Below are 5,869 nucleotides of genomic sequence, written 5' to 3'. Positions count from 1 at the left end.
CAAGTCACGTCTTTTAATTTTCAAACTTTTTGTAACAATTTGGAAATAAAATAGTATTATGTATTATTTTGTATAATTTTCATGCATATTATTATTTTGATCAATTTCCACCATATTCTTTGCAGAATTTCATTCCTTTTAGGAGAAAAAGTTTAAAAATAAGGCTCCAACAATGGAAAATGGATTTTATAATTGCAAATTATTTTTTTAATCTATAACAAAAGATTATAGCTATGGATAATTTTTTCACCAAGTTTTTTTTGTTTGAATAAAAAACTTACATCAGAAAAAATTCTTAACTTTTTCAGTTTTTTCTTATCACACTTGAATTGCTCTTTTCATAGCCGCAACCTTTTCCACGAAAATTAGACCAATTTTTTTTTATTAAACAGCCTCTGCAGCTCTTTAGTTTGAAAGTCTGCTAGAAGAGGTCACGAACGTCCAGCCAAGCACGAAGGCCCCATCTGCCGTCAAAATTACCTGCTACGCTCAATACCAATCCCACCTGCGTTCCTCGATTCTCTCCGCGCACCTGGGACGCTTTTTAATCAACTAGAGTGCTTCTGCAACCGGCAACTCTGTCGTGCACAGCTCGTTGCATAACCAGCAGACTTATTTTTTTTATCTTCATTCTAATCTCTCTGCTCAAAGTTCTATAAATGTTGATCTAATTCTATAATTCCGTCCTATATATTTTGATTTTTGTAATAAATGGGAAATTATTTTAAATTCCAGTTTAATTTAATTTAAACAGCGGTGGCTGAAATGGATTAGATTATGAAAAACGTTGGGCAGAGAGTGATTGCCGGCTGTCAAATTGAATCAAGCACGGAGAAACGCAGCGAAATTGATTGATTGCGATTTCATCGCCGCAGCGTGTGTTAATGTGTGCGCGGTGTTTATTATATTCGCAGCAGCATCCTTGAGATATCAGCGAGAGTGAAACAATTATTCTCATTGTTGGTCTCCGTGTCGAGCGGTTTTGTACTTGCGGGCATTGTTTTCGGCAGAGGTGAGCAAAATTAATGGAGCTGCCAGGGATCAGGGTCCGAACCTTTAATGAAGGTCCTGCTCCTGTCATTACGAAACTTACAAAACCGGCACGTCCTGATTGCGCAGAGAAATAATTCACTCTCGCCCTTGTTTGCACTGACTGGGTGTTTTATCACCTGGCTTTCGGTCACGCCAGATTGCTTTAATTTAAATACACAATGTAAAAATTGAAATTCTTTGTTGTAAATTAATTATATAATAGAAAATTTCATACAAAATTAGAATGATATGTAAACAATGGAAACAAAAAATTAATTTAAAATAATAGTTCTTGTCAAAATGATCTAAAAGTTTTTTTTAAGTGGCGAATTTTGAGATTTCTAGTAATACTGCCATAATGCGTAAAATTGAATAAATTTATTTCAATAGTCCCTATTTAAAATAAATTGAGCTTCGATCTTAACAATCAGAAAAACATAAAGAAGGAAAATTTAATATTTTCAATAAAAAAAACCTTTATAAATTTCATTCAAGGCCAAAATAAGTTTCAAATCATTTTAAATATTGTTTTGAATCTGAAGCAATGTTGAAAGAAAACTAAAAACGTTTTTTCATTAATAAATTTTATTGAAAAAATAAATAAAAAAGATGGATGTATTTCTTTTTTCTTGATTTAAAGTCTGCTTAGCTAAATAATTACAATTGTTTTGGGGAATTAAGTTAATTGGTTGCAGTTTAATCAAAATTAGGACTTTGTTGAAGCAAAAGTTCGTTACCCCTCAAGACCATAAATATAAATAAACAAGAAAAATATCGGGCACGAGCACTGGCAGCAGCGGCGAGTGCGGTGCGGATAAATCATTGGAATCGCCTTGAAAACAGCTCGCCATTGGCCAAGTCTTCTTGTATAATTCGCTACTTGGCGCGAGTTGCACCACCGTGTGCGATTGTGCTTCACTTATTGGGCAAATAAACGCTTTCTTTATTATTATTCACCCGCGTGTATAATAAAATGTGTGCATTTTTGTCGTGCACGCGTCGTGCATGCACAAGAAAATATCGTCGTGACTTATTTCATTTGCATTCACGTCGATCGCTGCTCACTTTCGTCCTATAACTCACCATCTCGCGCAATAAATGTGTCACATTGTATCACCGCGTGGCGAGGACAGTATATTGCACTCTGCTAATTACACACAGTTTGTACATTCATGCATGGGTACTCGATCGAGAGATGGGGAGACGGAGATAAAATTTTATTATTCCTTTTTTTTCGCTCGAGGTTATTAAATTGATTGCTTTTTGCAATACAAGAGCGGCATACACGATGGACGATGGACGGTATTTGTGGTTTAGCAAGCTGCCCTTTTAAGAGCAAAATGAGAAGAAAGCGGTTTGGAAGTTTGAACGCGGTTATGCTTTTAAAGGTTCATATATACGGTTTATGTGTTTTGAAAGTTCGGATCGCACATAAATTTCAGTCTCGTTGAATTCATCCAATTATGCGAATCAATGAGAAGCAAAAGCAGAATTTATAAGATGAAGGAATAAAATTATTTTGATAAATTTTTTTACTTAAAATTCATTAAATATTTAATTCAAGCCATTTTATATTTTCATTTAAAGTAGTTTCAATATTTTAATATTTTAATGAATTTTTATTATTTATTTGAAGTGTTTTTATGAAAAATATTTTCATTAATTTTTATCCTTCCAAGGCTTTTATTATTATTATTTTTAAATATTTAAATTATGACTTTTATAAATTGTTTTCGTTTTCAGTTATCATATAATAGAGCAAATTTAATTAGAAATTTTACTGTTTTTAAAAATAACGAGCCATTAGAAGATGTGGTATGTTCAATTTTAAATTAATGCTGTAATTAATGTTAGAACAAAAATGGATTCCATTTAACCTCTTTTACGTATATTTGTCAATTACATACTCTGTAAAAGAATTTAATTTGTTTTAGTAAGAATTAATTTAAATTTGTCTTATTCTACCAGTTTAAGAATTCATGTTGGTTATTTTAAGAAAGAGAAAATGTAAAATTGCAACGTTTTAAAACGTTTAATTGACACCTTCAATTTCTAATAATAAGATGTGAAAACTGCAATCTCACGCTGAAAAGAAACTATACAGCATTTTCCAGCTGCAAGGGACATTCAGCCACTTTTAATACATGCAAGTGTATATAATTTTCTTTTTCTTACGCGCGGATATTATTATTGCAATATAATTAAGCGATTACAAACAAGCTGAGGACAATCAGCACGACGTGAGTAATTATTGACTGCTTGGTACACACGTGCGTTTACATCTCGAGGAAGTTAGAATCATATTGGAGGAAAACTGGAATATGATTGATCATTCATCACATTATTTCCGCGCACTTGTATATATTTGTATTAATTAATCAAATAAGATGTACATATTTAAAACTTTTAATGATCAATCAACTAAATTGTAGAGAATGTTAACCATCGGAAATTATGCAACCGGCTTGACTCAATCAATTATTAGTAATATTGAAGGACGCAGGAATAAATCATAAATCGTTTAGCAAATTTTCTGCTTCAGTAGTAGAAATCTTAGCAAATAATCAGTTTCGACCTTGGAAATAATAATATCAGTCTGTATATTCATTTAATTGAAATAAGATTTTAATCGAGGAACTGTCGTGGAATCATAAGCCTACTTATTCAGTACCGTATTAAAGACATCCTTTTTCATAAAAAATGATGTACTTTTTCATAAAAAATTCAAACTTTTTCATTAAAAAAGATGTCCTTTTTCATAAAAAAATTAAACCTATTTCATCAAAAAAGACATATTTTTCATCAAAAAAGACATCTTTTTCATCAAAAAAGACATCCTTTTTAAAAAAAAGTCATACTTTTTCATAAAAAAATATGTCCTAATATTTTATCAAAAAAGACATCCTTTTTCATAAAAAAAGACATTCTTTTTCATAAAAAAAAGTCATACTTTTTCATTAAAAAAGATGTCCTTTTTCATAGAAAAAAATATGTCCTATTTCATCAAAAAAGACATCTTTTTCATCAAAAAAGTCATACTTTTTCATTAAAAAAGACGTCTTTTTAATTATAAAAAAATCATTCTTTTTTTCTTTTAAAAAAGATGTCCTTTTTCATCAAAAAAGACATCTTTTTTTTATCAAAAATGACGTCCTTTTTTATAAAAAAAAGTTATACTTTTTCATTAAAAAAGATGTCCTTTTTCATAAAAAAAATATGTCCTATTTCATAAAAAAAGACATCTTTTTCTACAAAAATGAAGTCCTTTTGGCACTGCTTTCGCATTTGATTATTTATCTTCATCAGGGAATCTGAGCAAGATTTAGTTAAATTTTGCTCATGAGCAGCGTTCAGCAAGTGTATTAAGCATTACCTTTGAACATAATGCATCCTGCAAGTGCATGCTCATGAGCAAATGCGATTAAGCACCCTCCGAGGTGAGCATGCTCATGAGCACACAAAGTTGAGCACCAGAAACGTGATCATGTTTATGAGCAATACTAGTTGAGCAGATGATAATTGATAATCCTCATGCTCCGTAACCCTGATAAATATGCGTAATGTACTCATTTTATTATTTGCTGATTTCAGGTACCGCTCTCCATCTCTAGGAAAACCGCTACGGCTTCCAAGGTAGGCTCATCTTAAAAGTTTCTCTTTCGTTTAGTAAAAATAAGTCGAATTGAAAAAGATTTGATCATATCTTTACTTACGAAGCTTAGGCAAATATAATTTGAAACAGAATTTAATTTAGAAAATTATTGAGAAATATGAAGACCCTTGACAAGCTTGCGGGCTATAAAGTTTCTAATATTATGGGGGGGAAATGGATTTACATAATGAAAAACTACATATCTATTTTTTTTTAATCATTTAAATCAAATGTGTTCACTTCTTTAAAGGAGTAAATTATTTTTGATTCTAAACGTGCAATTTCAGATACAGTAAAGGAAAACAAATCTCATGTTATTTTTATTTCTCATAGGTTTATAAAATATTTTAGGATTTTCTTCGATTCCAAGTGAGAAATAGACGAAAATTTTACCAAATGAACGGTGCAATTTTACTCTCGTTTAATTATTGAATTATTTATAAGTTTTTTTTCATTTTTCAATAATTTATTCACCAATAAGCTAATAATTACATAAGGTGCTGACGGATTTTTCCCACCTTCCATTTGAAAACAGATTAGATGTATGTATATAAATCGAATGAATCAATTAATTTAGAACACTTCCATAGTTTCGGAAATCTTAAAAAAAGCACAATTTTTTTTGGCAATTTTCGTCCCAAACCAATATTAAATGTTATCAAAACCAAGAATCAAACAATATGAAAGCAGCAGATAGAAATTCTTAATTAAAAACTTCGATCTTCATCTTTTTGCGTTCCGAAAAACATGACAGCCGTCGGCCCTTGAAATTCCCCGGGAGGTCCGTTTTGAAAAAAAAGGCACAGCCGGACGTACGCGGAAAAGCGCACGTCCTTGTTTTGGCGAAAAGCAGGATACGAGGAGAGCACGCGCCTCCCCCGCGCACCTCCTTCAGCGAGAGAAGAGAAGAGACGTAGTAGAGGATTTTTTTTATTATCATTTTCGATTCGCTCGGCGGGGAAAATATAAAACACGAAAAATAAGGAGCAGGCGCGCGAGAGAGTGAAACTGGTCTGCGGCTTTTTATCCGCACGCGAAGTCAGTCGGTCGGTCGGTCCGTCCACTCACTTATTAAAGTAGCTTTTACAATAAATCTAAAGGTGGGTGGGGCAGGGGAGGCGGCGGAGGGGAGGGGGTCGGGAGGACCGCGCGCAGGTAATCTGCAGCCGAGCAGTCGCTTCTTGT

Source organism: Neocloeon triangulifer, unplaced genomic scaffold (genome assembly GCF_031216515.1).
Source record: "Neocloeon triangulifer isolate White Clay Creek 2 clone unplaced genomic scaffold, ASM3121651v1 ptg000022l, whole genome shotgun sequence".
NCBI lineage: Eukaryota > Metazoa > Arthropoda > Insecta > Ephemeroptera > Baetidae > Neocloeon > Neocloeon triangulifer.
Note: the sequence above shows the minus strand (reverse complement) of the source record.